The sequence below is a fragment of the Nyctereutes procyonoides genome, unplaced genomic scaffold, assembly GCF_905146905.1.
Source record: "Nyctereutes procyonoides isolate TBG_1078 unplaced genomic scaffold, NYPRO_anot_genome, whole genome shotgun sequence".
Lineage (NCBI taxonomy): Eukaryota > Metazoa > Chordata > Mammalia > Carnivora > Canidae > Nyctereutes > Nyctereutes procyonoides.
Window position 1 is genome coordinate 60,006,774 of NW_026575043.1, and position 22,596 is coordinate 60,029,369.

Genomic DNA, 22,596 nt, shown 5'->3' on the forward strand with positions numbered 1-22,596 from the left:
GGCCATTGCATTAGCAGTTCCCTGGGAAAGCGTACTCCCTGAGGTATTTTCCTAGTAAGCTCGTTTCTCATTCAGGTCTCAACTCAGCTGTCATTTTGGGCTACCGTGGATCCTTCTCGAGTGTCCCTCACCCTGCAAGAGGCTGACTAGAGGAGGAACTCAAAAGGAGCATAGAGCTTATTTACATCAACCCATTGGGTAGCACTGAGTTACAATCCTGTCACTGCAAGCCCTTGCCTGAACAAGTGAAATCTTCAGTGGGCAGTTGAGATGCTCTGTGTCTGTGCTTTCACCTAGCACTTAATTTGGGATCAATGTGAAGCCGACTTCTTAATGATTTCATATATGTTTATTTGTTCTTCAAGTGGGGAATGAGTACGTTATAGACCCAAGTCACCCCATTAGTGTGTTTAGATCGATTTGTATTTCCCAGGACCAGTCTCGTGGGCCAGAGATCGTCAAGGAAACCCTGTGGTCCAAGGACTGTGGGAAGGCCCGATGAGAACTTTGGTTTGCTCTTCCTTTGTTTTGTAGCAGTTTCCTTTTGAAATGAATCTCATGGCACTGTGTGATGGGCTTCGGGAGCTTGCACGAGGCTGTCCCGGAAAGCCCCTTACCGATGATGGAGCACTGTCGCATTTACAAGTTCTATGTGATGTGCAAGGCTGTCCTAATTTGGGTTTCCCCTTCCCAGCCCCAGTACCCTTTCAAGGCAAATGTTCACATTTATAAGAGAAATCTCCACTTGTAAGGGTGTGTTTCTGTCTGTACCAAGAAAAGGGGGAGGGCTCCAAGATTCTACAAAGTCCTGTCAGTGCGGAAGGCAGGGACTTAAATCTGCACCACCACACTACCCTGTTTTGTCCTGTTCACCTGTTATTGCATGAGGATCTCAGCCAAGAACCCAGAGGGCAGAGGGGACATGATTTTAGTGTTGTTCCCAGATATTTCCAGGTTTGGGGCACATGGGTCCTATTATGCAGGGCAGTGCAACTGGCAATTGAAGTGTGATCCCAGTCATAATCATTTTGGGGCTGAACACATTATCATCATTGCAAGAAATCCCCAAGAATTTCTTGTATGTGCATGTCACTTTTCCATGGATGTTGTTCCAACATGGTTCCTGGGACATGGACCCTGTGTGTGCAGGTGTGTACAGCAGTCTTTAGCTAACCTGGCATGGACATGTGTGTGGGGGGGAAATTAGTCTTTTTTGTTTGAAGCCTTGATATGTGAGTGGCTTTGTTTTTTTACAGCAGTATGTCTCCTCTGTCCTGTTGGATTCACCATCTCATAGGGTTGTCTGGAGCATTGATAGTTGACAAGCAGGGACAGCCAGAGCGGGGCCTAGCCTGTGGGAATGAAAAATACAGCCGCCTTTCCTGTGCTTGGTGGGTCTGCTGGAGCTGGGTGTTCTGTTTGCACGTGGTCCTGGCCAGCCCATCTCAGCTGGATGGGGCACAGTGAGAGTGGGTGACTGCATCCTCTTTCCTGGGAAGCTCTGCATTCAGAACAGGCAGTGAGCCAGGTCTGCACTGGATGCTAAAGATGCTGTGAGCATCGTGATCCAGTGGAGAGAGCTATGAATGGGGATATGGGACTCCAAGCCCTCATATGGTCGGGGAGACCCTTTGAGATCCATGTTTTATTGCCCACAGCTGTGACAGGAGGGGTTGAAGTGGGTCAGCTCTGATCCCAGTGGTATTCAAACTGCAATCTTCAGGGACACACCAGAGCAGCCTCTTTGTCTTCCTGTTTCAGAGTCTGGGTCTATGGAAACTGCAGTTCCATTTGAGGGGAGCAGAATATGTGACCCCAAAATGTGCCACTTTGGCATATGGATTATTTTTTGAGCTGAAGGCAATTAAGACCCAGCAGATTCAAGAACAAATTTTACCTCCCCCTTAACTACCTATAAGGAGTATAGGTAGAAAGAAAGCTATCCCCAGAGACAGATTTTCTCTGAGAGCTTGATCTGTGTGGCAGAGCAGACACCTGCTCCCTTCCTCATCCTGTGAGTCACCGTCCCCTCCCTCAAGGCGCCTGGCCCTCTCCCATTCCTTCACTCAGGATTGCATATAAGCCCCAACTGCCCGATGTGCCTTGAGTCTCCTATCTTTGGCGCTCCCATACTTAAGAAACTAAATTTGTTTTCCTTCTGTTAATCTACGTCACGTCAGTGTAATGATTAGACCAGCTGGAGAGCCTAGAAGGGAGCAAGGGAAATTTTCTCCACCCCTACAGGTTAGAAAGGGGACCCACATGTTACCCAAGGTGACATTTGGGCTGGAAGAGCCTTGCCCTGGGGCTGCTGAGTGAATCCTGGCTCTCCCACCTCCCAGCTGTGGGACCTTCGTGAACCTGTCCACATTCTTCAAGCTGGCTCCCGTTTCCTCATCCACAAAAGTCGTTCAGTAATTGGATGCAGTAAAACCATTCTGGATTCTCAGGACATGCCAGGCACTGTTCTAGGCAAAGGAATAGGTGACAGACACAGTGCAGATGGAACTCAGAGTGTGGTGAGCGCAACTGTATCTTAATCTCGTTTGGCTGTAGATCCTTTCCACAGCGTGGCATAGCCTGCAGACTCAGCTCACGTTCATGTGTTTAAATGCGTACTTAAAATACGTAGCATTGTAAAGGCAATGCATTACACTGAGATGCAGTTATCAAAATCCGTGAAATAGGAGCATATGTACTTCTTCGTTACTGCATCAGTAACAAGATCAAGTGGCAGGTCCAACAGCTACTATAATTTTGCAGTAGTGCTGGGTGTAATTGGCATTTTGAAACATCTGCTGTGACTGTAATATGATATGAAAATATCTGTAATTTCCGCTGGTGATAAAGTCCCAGATACTGCTAATACTACTATGTTTTGTTGCCTGTATTTATAATAGAATCTTTGAAGGAAATGTTAACTTTACATTAGAAGTTTGTGAACATAAAAACACCATTTTTACTGCACCCAAGACGATGAAATCTATCTCTGGACTCCCTAGCATCTTCAGATCAATAATCCTGAGTGGAGAGATGCAAAATAGAAAGATTCATGAACAAACATATGCAATGGCAGGATTTTTAAGTATTTTAGGTCAAAGTGAAGTAGGGGGCAGGGGAGAAGGAGAGGGTGAGGGGACCTCTTGGAGTGGGCGGAGTGGTCGTAGAGACACTTGCAAGCAAGTGGTGTCCCCAGAGAGACCTAGAGGGAGTGAAGGAGTGAGTAGGTCTTCCTCTGGAAGAGACCCCTTCCCAGGACAGGGAACAGGAGTTGCAAAGGCCATGAGGTGGGGGCCTGTTTGGTGTATTTGGGGAACTGGAAATTTGTCTGTGTTCACAGCAGAGCAAGTGACAGCGGTGGGGGATGTGCTCAGACAGTTCACATGGGGGGCACCCAGAGTGGGCTTACAAGATGGGGCCACTTGTACCTCCATCAGCGTACTGCTGAAGGAACAGAATGTGTGGAATACGCATGGACTTTGAGGTTTGCGGGGGACACAATATTTAAATCTACTTGGATACTCAAAACGTAATGGCTTGGGGCTCCTGGAAGAGGACTGCCGGTGATGCTGGTGGACAGAGAAGGGCGTCCTCCCACAATGTGGACGTGGAGCGGCCTCCCTTGGGCACCACTCTGGTTCCTCAGACCTTCTGAACGCCTCTGCTAAGCAACCTGCCCCTTCCCAAGACAAGACCTCCCTCCTCCAGCAGGTGTCCTGCGCGACATTTGAACTTTTTTTTTAAGATTTTATTTATTTATTTGAGAGAGATCAAAAGTGAGAGAGAACACAGAAGGAGAGGAAGGAGCAGACCCTCCGCTGAGCAGGGAGCCCAATGTGAGGCTCGATCCCAGGACCCTGAGACCATGACCTGAGCCAAAGGCAGACGCTCAACCACTGAGCCATCCAGTTGCCCTCAGATGGTTTGTTTCTTTTCGCTTCTTGTTTTTATTCCCCCAACGTTTTCTTTTTTTCTTTTTTTTTTTAAGATTTTATTTATTTATTCGTGAGACACGGAGAGAGGCAGAGACACAGGCAGAGGGAGAAGCAGGCTCCACGCAGGGAGCCCGACGTGGGACTTGATCCCAGGACCCCAGGATCACGCCCTGGGCCAAAGGCAGGTGCTAAACCACTGAGCCACCCAGGGATCCCTCCCCCAACGTTTTATATCTCCAAAGCATTCGGTGTATCCCACTCTGCATTCTCTGCAGGCTGCCCCCACACATTTACAGCACCTCCCTGTTGGCTTCCGACGGCTCGTCTTACAAGTTCACAAAAATGCCTTCATTCTATACGCACCTCTTTACAGATCACACTTCCCACTAGAGGTCAGCAGAGGAGACCCGAAACAGTCAGTTTATAATATTTCATAATTTCGATGTGCATAATTGATTCCACCTTCCATTTTATTTGGCTGTTCACGCTACCTCCAGGTTTGGGTTTCTCTGTCTGGTTTTGGCCCTCCCCGCGCAGCGCTGCCACGGACCACCTTTCACCCAGGTCCTTGTGGCTTGTCCCGATAATTTGATCTCACCTAGAAATCACGGGCAGGATCAAAAAGTGTGCGTCCTCGTTTCCACTGATTTCTGTCAGATTCGTGTTCCTGCGAGCAGCACAGAGAATGCAGATTCCGTCCCGTGCTTGGCTGTGACTGTCCCTCTTTGAAACTCTCACCGGCCGCGAGTGGGCGGACCCGAGAGGCTCCTCTGTCTGCCATCTGACGGCTCCAGCTTCTGAGGTCCTTGGGGAAATTCAGTCTGAAATGCCCCAACAAGTTTGATTGTTCTCCTTTAAAGACACTTCCCTCTTCCAAAGCTTTCAGCCTTGGACTGTTAAGTAGCAGCTGCCCTGGGGCATGCAAGTGTGTATGAGCACATAGCGGTTGTATTTAACTCGGATTCTGAAGGAAGGGGGGAGCACCGCTTGCCCTCAAAAACAACAAAAGACACATTTAAGGTCAAGGTCACACACAATAGCAGCAGCTCAGCCCCGTAAAGCCAATTGCGGGGACCAGAGATCAGGGTTCAGAAAAGCCCCAGCTTGAGATGCAGATGGGGGGCGCCTGGCAGCCAAGCATGTCCCAAACCCAATGGCAGTGGAAAGCCATGACCTGGGGACCCAGTGGGGGTCAGGTGCAGAGCAGTGGCAACTCCTGCCTGACAGATGGCCCTGTGCTGAGGCTTTCTGAGCCTGGACATCGGGGTACAGCAGCCCCTGGGGCCCCTGGGATAGGTCTCATCATAGCCATAGGTCCAGGCAGGGAAGAGGGGGCAGCTGGGTTCAGCGTTGGTGAAGACAGTGGGGTTCCGGCGGCAAAGGGGCAGGGGTCCACATTGGTGGGCTGGCGGAGGGCTCTCCTGCTGCCCCCCCCCCCCCCGCGGTGAAATCCCTCTCAGGGACTGTCCTGGAGCCCAGGCACCCGGCGAGGACTAGGAGATGGGGTGATGCATCCTTCGCTTTGCCTTGTGTCGTCCTCTCTTTGGGGGGGCTCTGCACTCCCTGTGCGGCTTCCTCCTGGCCTGGAGCTTTGGCCCCTCGTTTTCGTTGCTTGGTTGCTGAGACCACCTAGCCCTGCGTCTTGCTGACGCCTCTCCCACCCCCAGGTTCTCCTCCAGGAGTCTTACAGCTCCGGGCCTGACCTTTATGGCTTTCACCCTCTTTGAATCTGTTGTCAGGTGTGGTGTTAGATAGTGTCCAGTTCCGTTCTTCTGCATGTGGGATTGGGTTTTCCCAACACCCTCGTTTGAGGACCCCGTCCCTGCCCCCCACTCTTGCTCCCTTGTGGAAGAGCACGTGACCACATCCATTCATTTGGGGCTGTCTGTTCTTTTCTATTGCTCTGTCTGTCCTTATCCCAGTGCTGTGCCATTTTGATTATTCTAGCTTTGTGGTATAGTTTAAGACCTGGTGTGAAACCTCCAGGTTTGTTTTTCTTTCTCTACATAGTTTAGTTTTTGTTTTCTTCTTAAAGGCAGTTAGATCCCGTGCACTCTATTTTGTTTTTTAAATTTATTTTTTTAATTTATTTTTTTAAATTTATTTATGATAGTCACAGAGAAAGAGAGAGAGGCAGAGACACAGGCAGAGGGAGAAGCAGGCTCCATGCACGGGGAGCCCGACGTGGGACTCGATCCCGGGTCTCCAGGATCGCGCCCTGGGCCAAAGGCAGGCGCCAAACCGCTGCGCCACCCAGGGATCCCGATCCCGTGCACTCTAAGTCACCGGATCTGGCAACAGCCTCTTCCCTCCAGGTGTGCTTCACCTGCCTCCCAGGATTGAACACAAGCCTTTACATTGAAGGATCAAGTGACAACATGCATTATTTTTCCTGTCTGGTAACGGGACTAGCTTCAAACAAGCGCCTAAAATTGCCTGCCGGGGTCTCCCCTTCCGGATGGAATTTACAAGAGTTGGTGTCCATGAGCTATACCCTTAGCAGAAATCGTCAGCTGTGCTGATTTAATATGCCTCTCATTTTCCGTCCCTGGTGGAGGCTGGCACAGCTGGCGTCCGCCCCAGCATAAGCTTCCATGGAGTGACCACTCGAGCATAGCAAGGAGCAGGGTTATTATAAAGCAAACATATTTCAAACCTTCGATTCCTGTTGACCCCTGCATCCCAGCTGGTGGCAACTTTTAGGGAAGGACATGCGATTGTCAGCTTTGAACAGGACACAGGTACTTGTTGGACACAGCTCAATTAATGGTCCATTTGTCTCACAAAAGTAGACATGCGTCCTAATCTGGGGTGATCCTTGGAAGCAGTGATGCCACCTCTTAGACTGCTATGGGCTGGTAGATGGCCCAATACTGTGACTCCTGTAACAGAAACAGAGCCGCCTGCATTGGACAGTCCATCCTTCTGGATTTTATGAGTCCTTTGTAAATCAGAAAAACAAATAAAAAGTCATAACAGTTTCCTCCTGTTTTTGTTAAAGGATGAGAAAGATTGGGCTTTCTTTTCAATAGGTAGTAAATAATCCTTTTGTGTTTTTCTTTTTTAAAAGATTTTATTTATTCATTCATGAGAGAGAGACTGAGAGACAGAGAGGCAGAGACACAGGCCAAGGGAGAAGCAGGCTCCATGCAGGGAGCCCGACGTGGGACTCGATCCTGGGTCTCCAGGATCACGGTGTGGGCCAAAGGCAGCACTGAACTGCTGAGCCATCTGCGCTGCCCTTTTGTGTTTTTCTAAAGAGGAACAGGACCGTTTATTTTCTGTGTTGTTTTGTGTGGTGTTAGGAAGTAAATCGGTGCATATACAGCTGTGCTGTGCAGGATGATGCCCGCACGTGGCTGTCTGAATTTAAATCATTGCAAAATTCAGTTTCCCAGTGCTCAGTAGCCACTATGCTGCCTGGTCAGCACAGGTGATAAAGCATTTTCATCTCATTGCACGAAGGTCTGTGCACAGGTGAAGACACAATGCTGTTGGATGGGATGAGATGCGGGAAGCTGAGAACAGCTTTGCAGGAAGCACTTCCGTAACTAACCTGGGTCCTAGAACATTATGGGTGTGCATTCAGAAAGCACATCAGAATTTCTTTGGATTATAACAATTTAGCACATCATCTGACTTAGACATTAAGCTGTTTCATTCGATTAATACTGCTTACCTCTTCTCTCTGAAGGAGAAGGCAGTGAATAATTTATCAAATGGAAAAAAAAAATACTTGTCATAATTGTCCTCGTAATTCTTTTTGTAAATGAGGCATTAGAAGAATTCCTGCAGCTTCTTCTTTTGAAATTTTATTTATTTATTGATTAGAGACACAGAGAGAGGCAGAGACACAGGCAGAGGGAGAAGCAGGTTCCTTGGGGAGCCTGATGCGGGACTCAATCCCGGGACCCCGGGATCATGACCTGAGCCGAAGACAGATGCTTAACCACTGAGCTACCAGGTGCCCTTCTTTGGCTTCTTCTGATGTGAATTCTCTTAGGCTCCATCTAGCGCCTGTGCTTCCTTTTGGTGAATACAATGTGGCAGAAACAGTTCCAGAACTTATAACCTAGAGTTGTATATAATTCACATAAATATAATTTTCAGAGAGTCTTATTCTTTGGTATATTCTTATCCAAAAGAGAGAGATTAAACTGAGTTGGGGGAAGGAAAGGGATCAAAATTCTCCATTGTATTTCCCCTAAAGAATAGGGAAATTTTCCCAAGTTCCCTTTATTTTTTTTTGAACAATAGAATATTCCCGAAATAGGTCTTTAAAGATTATTTATTTACTTATCTATTTATTTTATTCACAAGACATACAGAGACAGGCAGAGAGAGAAGCAGGCTCCCATCCCAGGACCCCAAGATCAGGACCAGAGTCAAAGGCAGAAGCTCAACCACGGAGCTGAACTGTTTCTACTCTTCTGCGGTGCATCTTAGATGCTGGGTTTTGGGTCAGCAGAGAAGGTCCAGGGCCCAGGAAGGGGACAGGGTGCTGTGACCTGCCGGCACACCCCGGGCACCAGACCCCGCGACCTCAGCCACAAGTTCAGGAGACTCGAGGCGCCACTGTGCTGTTCGGTGCTGTGTCCTGAGGCACCTTCCGTGTTCCCCGTGGCATTGCGGAATCCGCGTGGACCCCTCCTCCCCTTTGCCCGCGCTCCCAGGGCAGGCAGCAGGCGGCGAGCTAGGGGCAGTCAGCCCGCTAGTGGCCACCGCATCCCACGTGGCACCTGCTGATTGACAGGTCCTATTACACAGTTAAATAAAGTTGTTACTTCAGGCTGGATTTTTTTTTTTTTTAACAGTTTTATGCTTTCCCTCTGGAGCGTTTCCCCACCGTGGTGCCGTCTAATCAAGTTTTAAGTTTTAATTAAACAGCTGTCGTTTGCTTGTTAGTCCTGTGGCAACCTGATGTTTTATTAAATTTTAATCCAGCCCAAACCGAGTGAGATTTATTGAGACAACAAAGGGACAGAGCAGAGGGAGCCCAAGGGCAGGCCAGGGGCAGGGATGGAATGGGAGAGCGGTGCAGGAGGAATGTTCGGGAAGTGGTGCAGGTGGGGTGAGCGGAGCGGGGCAGCGCGGGTGGTCTCCCCCAAAGCTCAGCCTTGGCCGTGCCCGCCTTGCCCGCTGCGGGCCACGTCCGCCTCTGCCCTCCCCTCCCTCGGGGCCCCAAGTCCAGGCCTCCCCGCCGCACACCAGTGCACTCGTCCGCCTCTGCCCAGCCGCACCTCTAACCCCTCCTGCTGTCCCAGGATCAGCCCCGAGGAGTGGGTGAAAGAGCGGGGCCCTCCCAGGTCTCCGAGGGAACCTTCCCTCTCCCAGTGATAAATACCTTGCTCGTGACCAGAAATAAAGCTCCCGGGGCTTCCAGAAGTGTTCACACGCCACCTTCACAGCGTGGCCAGCAGCACACAACACTGTGCCTTTATATACTTACATTTTTCCTTAAAGTAATTCATCTTTTAGACTTAAAAAACAAAAACAAAAACAAAAAACAACCACCAAATGTAGCCACACTCCAAGTCTACAATCCAGAAACATGAGTTTTGTGTGTGTGTTACGAAGCATCTGGCTTTTGATTTCAGCTCAGATCATGATCTCAGGATGGTGAGGTGGAGCCTGTCATCGGGCTCCCCGCTCAGCGCAGGGTCTACTTGAGACTCTCCCTCTCCCTCTGCCCTTCTCCTTGCTCACTCTCACTCTCTAAATAAATAAATAAAATCTTATAAAAATAAAAGAAATACATATTAAAATATTAATAGTAAAAAAACACCGAAATCTCAAACCAAAAACAAAACTAAATTCATATATGTACCACTTAAAATAATTTCAAGTATTACTAGTGTTAAAAAAAATTCCATAGTTTGGCTGACTTCTTCCAGAGTACTTTTCCTGCTTTTTGTTTGTTGGTTGTCACTTTTGTTTTGTTTCTTTCCACATTTGACCAGGATTACAAATCTGTCAGAATCCAGCCCCTGGCTCTGTGGTGCTCATTGCAAGGGTCTGGGCCCCAAATCCACTTCTCTGCATTTATGTAACACACTGATTAGAGTTTTCTTTTTGTAGGGGAGCCCTAGAAACATCTGGGGATGTGGGAAGGGAAGGTCAACTTTTCAGTATCATTTGTCCTCTGAGTTGTTCAGAGAGTCCCTTATGTCCAGTCCCTTCATTCATCTAGAAAGTAACGGTAGTGTGGAGTTCTGATGCAGATGCAGGACCTAGTCCTGTACCGCTGGCAGCTTGCACTCCGCTCAATCCCAGACCCTTCAGGACAGAATGAAAGCCTAATTCAAGTTGCTTTCTTGGGGTACAGCAGATCTGGAAGGAGGCATGTCCTTCTTATTTCAGCCTCCCAGGGAGGGTGGAGGCCTTTGGAGGCAACTGCCCCTCACACCAGAGAGAAATTTGGTAGCCCATAAACACAAATGGGCAATTTCAGATAGAAAACTCGATTCCTTCTTATCCTGATGAGCTTAAGTGAGGCTCACCTTCCCCGTGGGAGACGTCACCCAGGACTGCCCAGCACCTGACCCCGTCACACCAAGAGTTAATCTTCTTTTTTCTCCTTGCATTTGGTTGTTGCTAATTGATGGGTCAAAGGGGTAGAGGAAGTTTAAAGGAGTAGAGGAGTCACAGATAAATATTACTTTTGTCTCTCTTTTATTCCTAGCATATGTTAAATGTGTAAGTAGTTCAGTCTCTTCTGGGGGGAAACCAGGTAAGACAGCATTTGTAAGAAGGACCTCAAAAATGTTTGATCTGCTGTATGTACATGTAGGTATTTATTTGTGTTTTCACCTCCACCCGATTGGAAGCTTCACGAGCTCTAGCCCTGCGCCATGGGGAAGGGATGGAGGGAGGAAAGAGGAAAAGAAGGGAGAAAGGAAAGCAGGAAGATCCAGTGATGGCATGAGCACCTGTGTGAGTTGTCCCATGCTTGATGTTTCCTGGAACATCCCCTTGTGAATTCCTTTTCACTAGAGGGGGATCTTAGAAATGTGGAGCCTCTATAGTCAAAGGAGCTTTCAATGGGTGAGGCCTTGGATCTTGGTAATTAGATACTGTGATCCAAGTTGTCTCTGGCCCTACAGAGTGTACGTACTCCCCAAATATTCACTGAACGTTCACCCCGTGTCGTGTAAGGCTTCTGGAGCCCAGTGGCTATAAAAGTGGAATGCTTATGGTTTCTGCCCTTATTAGTAGGATGTAGACAGTGGATATTAGTAGTGAAACTTGATTGTTGGCCAAGCACTGTTATAAGCACGTTAGCAGTGTCCGGTCATTCATGCTTCAAACAGGACTTACAGGTAAGTAATGCTACTAGCTAAATTTTATAGATGAGGGATCCATGGCCCTAAGGACATAAATGACTTCTCCCAGGTCATCCAACTGGTGGGCGGTGGAGCCAGGGTTCCTACCTGGTGGCTGGCTCTGAGGCTGCACATCACTGCTCTGTCATACTGTGAGGTTGCGGAGGATGAGAGGCACGGATCCCCATCCCTCCCCCATGGGCAGCCAGGTCAGTGGGATGACGATGCGCTTTGCTGAATTTTGTTAACACACTGTTGTTTTCAGCCACTTCCCCTTAAAGGCATGTTTTCTTTTTGTTGCCAAGTTTTTTTTGAAGATCCTCACAGTAAGGATGAAAAAGGTATTTCCAGAGTGGCAATCTTTTCATGCCTCTTTTTCTGATCAAGTGATGGGTAGGATTTTGCTTTTATGAGCTAGTAATTATGCAGCTTGTGCATAAATTGTAGCTTCCTGGACCCCAGAAGCCCATCACGCTTCATTAGCAGGCTCTCAACTCTTTCCGTCTTGAAAAAGAAATAGAAGTAAATCCATGCTGGCACAGAGATAGTGCCCACCAACTTATCTCCATGATAATTGTGTCCAGGCCTTTGGATTCTGCTGGACTAGGCGATAACGAGATGCTAAAGACCTAATAAAAAGACATTAGTTAGTTATAAGACTTGCCTGCCCCAGGAAAGCCCTTTGTTTTTGAGTCTGGCTTGTGGATGCTTAAGGCAGTGTCTCCTGGGAAAATTCCAGTGGCCCTGCTACTTGCTTAGAAATGTGTAGAAACCTGGCTTCTAAAGACAGAAAGGCTTTGGCTTTGAAATAGCATCTGCATCACCAGGGTTAAGGCATTGCCCCTGGCAAAGAGCTCCCAGAGGTTGGGTGGAGGGAGGGTGGGGGGTAAGATGGCAGGGGCAGGTTTTCTGCATGGGACGCCCTGGAGAGGACACTCGGAACCACAATAACTGAGACAAAGGCATCGCTGCAGACTTGGGTGGAGAAGCTGTGGACAGGTGTGGGAGGCTGGACCTGGCAGCTCTCAGGCTCTCACGCAGCTCCCGGCATTAATTGGACTTGTTTTTTTCTTACAAGTGAGGAAAACTCACATCAGATTTTGTTACCCTAAAAAGGAAATTGGTTGGATCACGTAGCCAAAAGGGGCCAGTAAGGTTTATTGCAAGTCTGGATGGAGGGCTTTCCTAGAGCCTGGCTTCTCTATCCGTTTCTCAATCCTGATTCCTCGGTGTTGGACTCAGTCCCTGTCAGACTCTACCTGTGTTGGGGCCCCCTCAGTTTCGGGGCGTACATCATTGTAGCTTCCAGTCCAGTGGGAGGAAAGCCTTGCTTCCCAGCCATTTCACCAAGAAGCCCTTGTTCTCAGGCCCCATGCAAAGCAGCAGGCTCGTGGACACAGGAGAGTGTGCTGGCTGGCCAGACTTAGGTTGCATTCCAGCCGTGGGCCTGGGAGGAGAGGGCAGCCTGAACTACTTCATACTGGGGTCGTGGAGAAAACAGCCAGTAGGGCATGCAGTGTGGGCAGGCCAAGACTCATGGATGTGGATTGAGCTCCCCATGAAGAGTGAAGGTTCCCTTTCCTTCAGGAAGAATGCAGCCAGCAGGTGTTGCTAGAAAGCCTACCATTGGGGGCACCATGGCAGATCTCCAGAAGCCTTTGCTTCTAGTGGGTTGGGAACCTGGGAATGGCTCACTGCTTAGGATAGTTTACCATCACGTGGACCTCTTCATCAGAGCCGCTTACTTGTCCTTGTGACATGACAGCTGGATTTCCGCAGAGTGAGTGGTTTGAGAGAGATAAGAGTAAACCGAGAGGGGGAATTCAGAGACTTCCATGACTATCCTTAATTTCAAGGATACACACTATCACTTCTGACATATTGTATTCAGGACAAACTACTCACTGAGTCCAGCCCACCTTCAGTGAGGGGGGACTCGTTCTCCACCTGTTAGGGAAGAAATGTTGAAGATTTGTGGACATATGATCTACCCTCTGACCCCAGATTATTTATATTCCTTCTCTATGCAAAATGTACCTACCCTATCCCAAGACCCAAAAACTTATTCTTCCAGAGTATCAACTCAAAACCTAGGACTTTGGGATCTGTATCAGATGTGGGGTCCAGTGGGACCCATTAGGAAAGCATATGTATATCAGCAAATGATGCACCTAGTCTTGAGTTGAGGGCAGGGATTTGGAGTTAGGTATGGCTTCACTTCTGTTCTTGGCTTAGTTCTCACTGTGGAGGAATATTATGTGATTGGCTGGGCCCAGTTAGCCACAGAGACCACCTGTGTATGTAACAGTGTTGGTGATGGTGTACACTGATTGGGCACTTCTGTGGGCTAACAAGCCAGGCACTATTCTCTGTGTTCCATATGTTTATTAACTTGTTTAGTCCTCAAACAACACATGGGGAGAGAACTATTGAGAATCCTATTTTCATAGCTTGGGGAGCTGGTGCACAGAGAAGTAGGCAGTTTGTCCCAGGTGACCCAGTTGGCCAGGGACTCAGTGAGGGTGTGAGCTCCAGAACGTGTTCTCTTCCCCAACCCATGGACAGACCCTCCAGCCTTCCACTGAGAGCAACCCAGAGTGAAGGCCGATGTGGCTTCTTCCACAGGCACTTCTATTTTATTTTCTTGCTCTTGAATTATCCACAAAATAACTTGTTTTAAGTAAGATCAGACAGTTTCAAGCTATTGTTTGTCAGAGATGAACATGTGTCCTTCTCTTTCTAAAATGTTGCAAACAACTGAATATATATTGGCTTATATTAAGAATTAAGGAACACACAAGACCCTGCAGAGGAGATACTGAAACCTTTCCTAGTCAAAAAGCATTTGCACCACTCGAGGCAGAGATGAGAGAGGACATAGCTCTCTTATTGCTCCTTGAATATGTGGGGAATTTAGTGACTTAGTGGCTTTTTATTGATGCATATCACTTAGATCATATGAATGCTCAGAAGGCAGTTCTAGCTTTAGGAGCTGGAGGATATATAAATCATAGCTGAGCTGAGAACCCCATGAAATAAAGCAAGAGAAGATTTTGGGTTTACATAGCTCAGCCGTTAAACAGGGACATGATGCTCTCTTCTAGTTATTAGCAAGTGGGGAAAGTAACCAGCAGAAAATGATCATTTCCAACCATATCCTTTATTCATTCTTTTCTAATTACATCTCCTAAACTGCTGTTTGGATTTGCCATTGAAGTAACATGGACACTAGAGTGGAGGCCACACTGGTGAGGGCCCCATGCTCCTTCACCTGTAACTTCTCTTCCCCACTCATTGCTTGCATTAGCTTTCTGGAAGGTCACCTGTCCCAGGTCACCTCACTGTGGTGACAAATCAAGTGTGTCTATGTTACTGACCTTTGCTAAAGCCCAATTGTCCAGTCCCTACATGACTGTTTTTGGTTTATTTTCCCCCCGAATTAAAGCACCAGCCCATGTTCTGCTGCATAAAGGCAACTTCTTACACTTTCTCTGGCCAGCAGCCATTCTTGTTAACTAAGGGTTTCAACCTTGCAATTTCCCAGTAGACATGTTACCCAGTGCAGGATGGCAAATAAATCAAATATCGCCCAACATCCTTTGAGTGTATTGTTCAATGAATATGTGGGCTACATTCTCAATTTGTTTTCTTTTGAGGACAGTTGTGCACAGACATCCTAGACATCCATTATCTGAGAACTCACTGTGGGGTTTGCATTTCTCATACTCCCTACCGGCAGCCCCGAGTGCTGGTGATCACAGTGTATGAAAAATTGCATATTCGCTAGCTACAGTTCTTCGTTTCTTTACCGCAGCCTCTACTGGGGCAGAAGGAACTGTGGTCTAGCATATCAGGTTTGTACCAGAAATTGCCGACACCTTAAACAAAACAGTTACATTGGGGTTCTCTGGACACACAGAACCAGTAGGATATATGTAGGTAGATAGAAAGAGATTTATTATGAGAGATTGATTCATAAAATTATGAAGGGTGAGAAGGTCTGTGATTTGCCCTGTGTAAGCCAGAGGCCCAGGAAACGCTACCAATTCAAATGCTGATCCCATCCAGAACCACCCTCAAAGACACACCCATAAATAATGTTTTGCCAGCAGTTTAAGGGTTGCCCAGGCATCCCTTAGCCCAGTCAAGCTGACACATGAAATGAACCATTGCAATAGTATATTAAGAATACCTACTACAGAGTCTGGCATATGGTAAACCATTAATAACTGTTAATAATCATCACTATGATTACACTTTTTATCATACAGATTTCTTTTATTTATAAAGGGATAGAGAGTAGGAAAAAAAAAAACAATAGATCAGGATTTCGAGAGACAATGCTTCACCTCCTGCTTTGTCTTACTGGTACCACCTATAGGTCCTGCTGTTAGCAAGCCACTTAGCATCTCTGTCTTCACTTTACTCTTCTTCCAAAAAATGGTGGCAGTATCTGGCCCAGCTACCTCAGCAAAAAGATTCTTATGGTCCCTAACCATCTATAGAATGCAAGGGGGATTTATCTCCCCATATAAATAAATATATGCTATCCTGTGCTTGTAAAGAGAGACCATTATAACTCTGCATCATCATGTCATCATCCTAAGATTGGACAGCAGGGCCATGCCCAACACCTTCCTTATTACCTGTGACAAAGATCTAGGTCCACATCATTCAGAAACTTATTAAATCCAAATGGAAATCTGTCAGTTTTCTTAATAAGAATTATTTGTTGATAATTTTCAAATCCTCTCCCTTCGTTTCAGAGTGTCCTTCACCCCCCAACCTTAATTCCAAAGTAGGACAGAATGGAGACTCAGATTTACTGATTATCTTCCAGATGCTTGACATTCCTCTAGGACCCTCTGTTGATGGGTTGTTTCATGTGAAAGCCACACTAACTCTTTATAATGAGTAATATTGTCTCGATTTTCTGGATGTCAAGGAGATGAATGCTGAGAAGCTTCGTGTCTAATGGAAATAGATCTTGGTTTTGGATTTACCTTACCCTGGGGTATGTGTTCTGTTGGATGTATGGTGCAGGTCATGATCTATTTGATAACATTTATGAAAAAATTAATGGATCTCAAGGATTTCTCATTGCAGTTAGGCTATGTTTTTGTGGGATGGCGATGATGGGAAGTCCCCAGCATTTTGATTGAACAAGTTTTCCCGTGAAGACTAAAGGATGTGGTACTCGAATGCTGTGGTTAATCAGGGCTTGAGAATAGGAATTTGATTCCCTAGAAAAGACTAGGGAAGAGCAAACACTTTCCTCTTGTCCCACTGCAACACATTAGAGTTATTCTCTTCATAGAGCAATTGCATTTTATTGTTGGCTGAAAGGAAGCAAATGGACTAAGACTACAGAGACCTTTCCCTGTTGAAGAAGACATCCCTCTTGTTTGGATCAATGGGAATCTACTCGTTCTCTGCATTGCTCACTGGTGCACTAAAAAAATCAGTGATTTGCACTAATCTATAGAACTTTAGTGACCGGCCCCTGTTAGACAACACAAAGCCCAAAAAACCCATAGGAAAGTCAACAGCCGCTCTAATCAAAGAGTGTGATATTTAGACTTAAATCAATAGGCCCCCTTTTCTAGTCTGAATAAAACATGAATCTCTAACAGAGTTATTTCAGAAAGTCAAGTCTAATGGGCCCTGTAGTTCCAAGATTTAACTATAAAGATCAGACTGTAATGATTACAAGAATATGGACAAACAGGGGATGAACAAAATGCATTTGACATTTGCTCCAGTGCAGGCAATGTGTAAATGAAAAGCAGTTGACTTGAAGCAAAATCTTTCCCTCTTTGTAGTGCCAACATTTATTCCTTACAATGTTTATTCTCCTCGACAGGGAGAGCAGAGCATTGGAATTCAGAATTAGAAGGAAAAGTGAATTAATCCAGTCTTCCTAGAAATAAGTGGCAAGATCAGTCCCGCCCACATCCCAAAACAGATGGGTGAGGAAGAATTTATCCACACTCACTCAGACAAGGGAAAGATGCGGGTCCTCATGATGACAGTTAGAAGAAAATGACCTGCATCGGGGCTCTTTGTATTTCTCTTTTATGCACAAGTTTTGTTTCCCCAGATGAACTCTTCCACAAAGAAGATATTGAGGCCAAATGCACAATAAGGATCCTATTTGTACATATTTGTAATAAGAAGAAAAAAGACATTTTATTACCAGTTTCAGTTTATAGTTTCCTTGGGAAGAGCTCTCACCCTGCTTGGGCTCCCAGACCATGGTCCAGGCCAGTTGCTGGTGGGGAGGATTGTTAAGGTGCTGGCTCATGCACCCACTCCTCTGTATGGTGGTCCATGGCCTGAAGAAAATGGAAGCATTGACAGGCAGCCACAGAAAATGAGATTCCCCTCTGCAAGGGTTTTTGCTTCAGAGAAACAAATTGAAGATGTGAAGCTGTTTCCAAGCTTAGCCATTGATTTGGGAAATCCAGACACAGGGACATTGACTATAAGTTACCTGAACCTTCTCTGAGAATTCAGATGTGAAAGAAAAGTAAACCTAGAATTGATTCTTACTAAACTCTATTTTGATGACTTAGAGAAAGGTTGAATTTGGTCTTAACGGTTTTATGAAGATAGGTAGTTAGTGAAGAAAGAGTCTCCTCTGGAAGGAACAGCTTTATTTATTTATTTTTAAAATATTATTTATTTATTTAAGAGAGAGGGAGAGAAAACAGAGCACAAGCAGGGGGGAGGGGAAGGGACAGAGGGAGAAGAAGAAGCAGACTCCCCGCTGAGAAGGGAGCCTGATGACTGGGGCTCAATTGCAGGACCCGGGATCATGATCTGAGCCAAAGGCAGATGCTTAATGAACTGAGCCATCCAGGCCCCCCAAGGAACAGCTTTAATAAAGTCTTGCTTCTCTGGCAGAAGTACATAGATTATAGGGGTCAGGTCAGAAGGTGAGATGGAATATAAAGGAAGGGAGAAGAAATGTGTGGGAAATATCCGAAAGGGAGACAGAACATAAAGACTTCTAACTCTGGGAAACGAACTAGGGGTGGTGGAAGGGGAGGAGGGCGGGGGGTGGGGATTAATGGGTGACGGGCACTGAGGGGGGCACTTGACGGGATGAGCACTGGGTGTTAATCTGTATGTTGGTAAATTGAACACCAATAAAAAATTAATTTATTAAAAAAATAAATAAAATAAAATAAAATAAAATAAAAAAAAAAGAAGGTGAGATGGGGAGAGCATCCAGGCCAGATTGGGATGGTCATATCAGCCAAGGCAAGGAGGGTGGACTATATCCTGTCACCACTGGGGAAGCACTGGGAAATGTTAACTGGGAGGTTTTTTTTTAAAAAAAATATTTTATTTATTCATGAAAGACACACACACAGAGAGAGAGAGAGAGAGAGAGAGAGAGAGAGAGAGAGAGAGAGGCAGAGAAGCAGGCTCCCTGCAGGGAGCCAGATGTGGGACTTGATCCCCCGACTCCAGAATCATGCCCTGGGCTGAAGGCAGGTGCTCAACCGCTGAGCCACCCAGGTGGACCAACTGGTAGATTTTAAGAAAGTCTCCGAAACAAATGAAATCTGGCAGGATGTGGACTGGGAAGAAGAAATCCTTGATAAATTTCTTTCTTCTATCTAAGGAAGAGAAATCCATGGGAACCCTTAAGTGGGGGCTGAGAAAGTATTTATGGGTTAATTAGGTTGGAAGGTAAAGGGAGCCTGGTGGTCATCACAAGTTCATGCTGGCCTTCACCCACTCCAGGCAAAAAGTCCCCAAAAGACCTTCCTCTATAAACATTCCCCTGACGAGACTCTCTCCATCTAGAACCCAGGGTCTGAGATTCCAGTCTACTGACACTATAGCAATTTATCTTCCACAGTTTCATGAATGCCCACAAAAGACACAAGACTCCAGGGCCAGAGACAAAAGACTCAGTCCCAACACACTTCATGTTTGCCTCAGCTCTCCCTGTGCCCCGTGACCTCCACAGGAGGGATGCAGAAGGTCATCTGCTACGTCAAGAGCAGGGCTCATTCCCTTTATAATCCCTCTCTAGTCACACAGACAAAGCTTATCACGGTGCCTACTAGCAGTGGAAACATATCTAAAGGACCCATATCCACTTTTGAAATGCAGATAATAAATGGTGAATTCGACAATGAAGAGAAATAATGTAATAGCTAATGCACTCCTCGAGAAAGACTCTGGTAGTCAAATGAGATGTTTTAATGTCCTCTAAAGTGGGGTGGAAATGGTTTTAGAGGATGCTGGGATCCTATTTAAAAAGAATACTTGGGTAGTTGTTTCAATATATTCGTTCACTGGTAACTGTGTTAGCATTTGATTACATAAAAAAGAACAGTCAATTTAAAGGGAATTCTTAAGAAGTATTAAGTAATATTAAAAATGGTACTAGGGTATGGGAAAGTTCTTGAATAGGAATAACCACCATGGTTACATGAACTGGCCTGAAAACACAATCGGTTGTATCAATGATGGTATTTTGCTTTTATTTTAATTATAATTATTCTTAAGATAAAGGAAGAGAAAAAGAAACAAAGCAGCTGAGATTGTAGTACCAGGCAGCCAACTTGGGATTTAGGTGTGGAATGAGGCAGATACTACAAAATCAGAGAAGGCCTGCATTACCTGGGTGAGTTTCCTTTGTCTCTTTCTGGAACAGTGAGATGCGTTCTTGCTGGACAAAGGAGGTGTCACTCGAATGGGCACACAGGATTTCAAAGCACGAAGTCAGGCAAATAACCAGAACCCATTTCCCGGAGAAAGCTGGCTCCCTGTTTGTTTTACAGGCTATTCTGGGCCTTGACGTCACCAAGCCTGCCTGCCTACTAGAGCATTTAGTGGGGCAGCCGGCTTCTTTGTGGTGGGCAGTGCTGGTGACCTACTTCGACAAGGATGTCCAGGGGCCATTAGACATGGGTGTCCATATATTAAAAATGATTACTGTGATTTTGGATTGTACTTTTCTGTGATAAAAGGGAGAATCAATAACTAATTCCATTTGTAAAGGAATAAAAGAAGATTACGCAGGCTGCAGTCTTGTTAAAATAAAACTGCTATGCATGGGCTGTTGGTGGCTGGTATTTAGGGTATAAGAATTGTGTGTGTCACACCATCTGTTTGAGCGATCTTCGTGATGCTCACCAAGGAGGAAATGCTGTATTCCTGGGGCTTCTGCTTAATTGTCCATAAAGAAGATATCCTCAAGTCAATGGCATCTTCAAAATGATGGATGGATCATCCATGTGATGTGTCAAATAGTGTGCTTTTGAGGACAGATCACTTAAATCATTGTTTTCCCAAGCAGGGCGCATATGTCACTGGAGGTTTATAATGTGGTTTTTCATGGTATAGGGACATGCTTGTGTTTTATTATTTAATATTTTTTTGAATATGTGTCAGAAATTAGTTCAAGTACAACATGAAATCAATGACTAAGGGAATGGATGCTGGAATTATAGGTATGTGGGCAGGTGTGCCCATGGATATAAAACTTTAGCAGTAAGCATTGCCTTCCACCACAGCAGATGGAAGAGTGGAGACATCAGGTCACACAAATCACCAACAGAATTCCTCACTTTCTAAATTTAGAGCACCATACTATACTGTATTCCTTGCAGTGTCACATAAAAATTGTGAGTGGGGCCCTGGGTGGCTCGGTCAGTTGTGTCTGCTTTCATTCAGCTCAGGTCATGACCAAGCCCCATGTCGGGCTCCCTGCTCGGTGGGGACTCTGCTTCTCCCTCTCTCTCTGCTCCTCCCTCCACTCATGCTCTCTCTTGCTCACTCTCTCAAATAAATAAGTAAAATCTTAAAAAAAAAAATAAAAAAAACGTGAGTAATTTCTAGAATGTGGACATAGCAAAAATTTCGTAAAGTATTGCATGGATAACCGAAGTTTGGGAAAATTTGACCCAAGGGAGGCCATTGACTTGCATTTCTGTGTAGTATGGTGTAATTGCTTCATCCATCCACCCACCCTTCCACCCACCCATCCATCCACCAAGTGCAGGATCTATTTTTGCCTAGATGCTAGGGATACACAGGTGATTAAAACACAATTCATGACCTTGAATGGCTCATACTGTATTAGGAGAGACATAAGACCCTTAGAAAAACTGCCCTGTAAACACGACCACATAGAAGAATCAAGACCGGAGAGCTAGGGAAGGTACACAAAGGAGGTGCCTCTGAATCAAATGGCAAATTTGAGTGGGAATTGAGCAGGATGGCATTTCAGACAGTGGAACTCCTATCAAAAGTTGGAGACATGTAGGAACATGGTGCGATACATCTTTTTGTACTTGTGTACAGGGGTAGGAGGCTGTAGGAGATACATATTGGGGGAAAGAGATTGGCAGCGTATGAGGCTATAAACGTGGATGAGGTCTTTAAAAACTTTGAAATGTGTGTGGAATTTGGACTCTACTTGGGATCCCAGGATGGCAGAGATCAGACTCACATGTGGCCACACACTTCCTAGCGTGTGCTCCTGGTAGACATAACTAATCAGTTCCAGTGCTGCTTCCTGTGAGAGCCCATTCCTTCCCAAGACAGAGCTGTCTCCAGCTGCCACTGTAATTGCTATGACATGGCAAGTGGGATGAAACCTATCTCCTCTTTCTGGCAGAGCATGGAACTGGAAAGAACTTCTATTAAGGATTGGAGCATGGTGCTTTATACACATAAAACAATCAGACCAACAAACTAGAAAAATGCACATCAGTGTCTTTCTGGTGGAATCAGAATGGCCAATCAGGGGTGACAAAACGGTGACTCCTGAGGCAAACATAGCTCAAGATATGCATTGTTTGTTTTAAAAATATATAATTTTTTACTGATAATGAAAAATTAGGAAATTCTCAATGTCTTGCATTTCTTGAAAAATTTGAAAATTCACAAGCACTGTGTCAGCATTTCCATTTGCAACAGTTGGGTCCATCTGATCAGTGGCTGCCCTTCTGGTGGGAATATGTTCCTTCTCACTGGTCACCGTAATGGCATTCCCTAATACTGACCTCAGACCTTATCCCCTGATTCCTGTTACCTGTCTGGACCCTACAGGGATTTTTTTTATTTTAGTTCCTGCTTATGTGTCCAACAGTATCTCATGAAATATTTCTAGATAGCAACCCTGGAAAAATTATGAATAGGTGACATTTTATAAATTGAATTCTGAATTCTGTTACAGATAGATTAACTTGAGATTTTTTGTTTATTTGTTTGTTTGGTTGGTTGGTTTGCTTTTTTTGCTCATGCAAATTCAGGTTTTCCCATATCATAGCTTTTCAAATGAAGGATCTTAAATTTTGTTCTGATAGGAT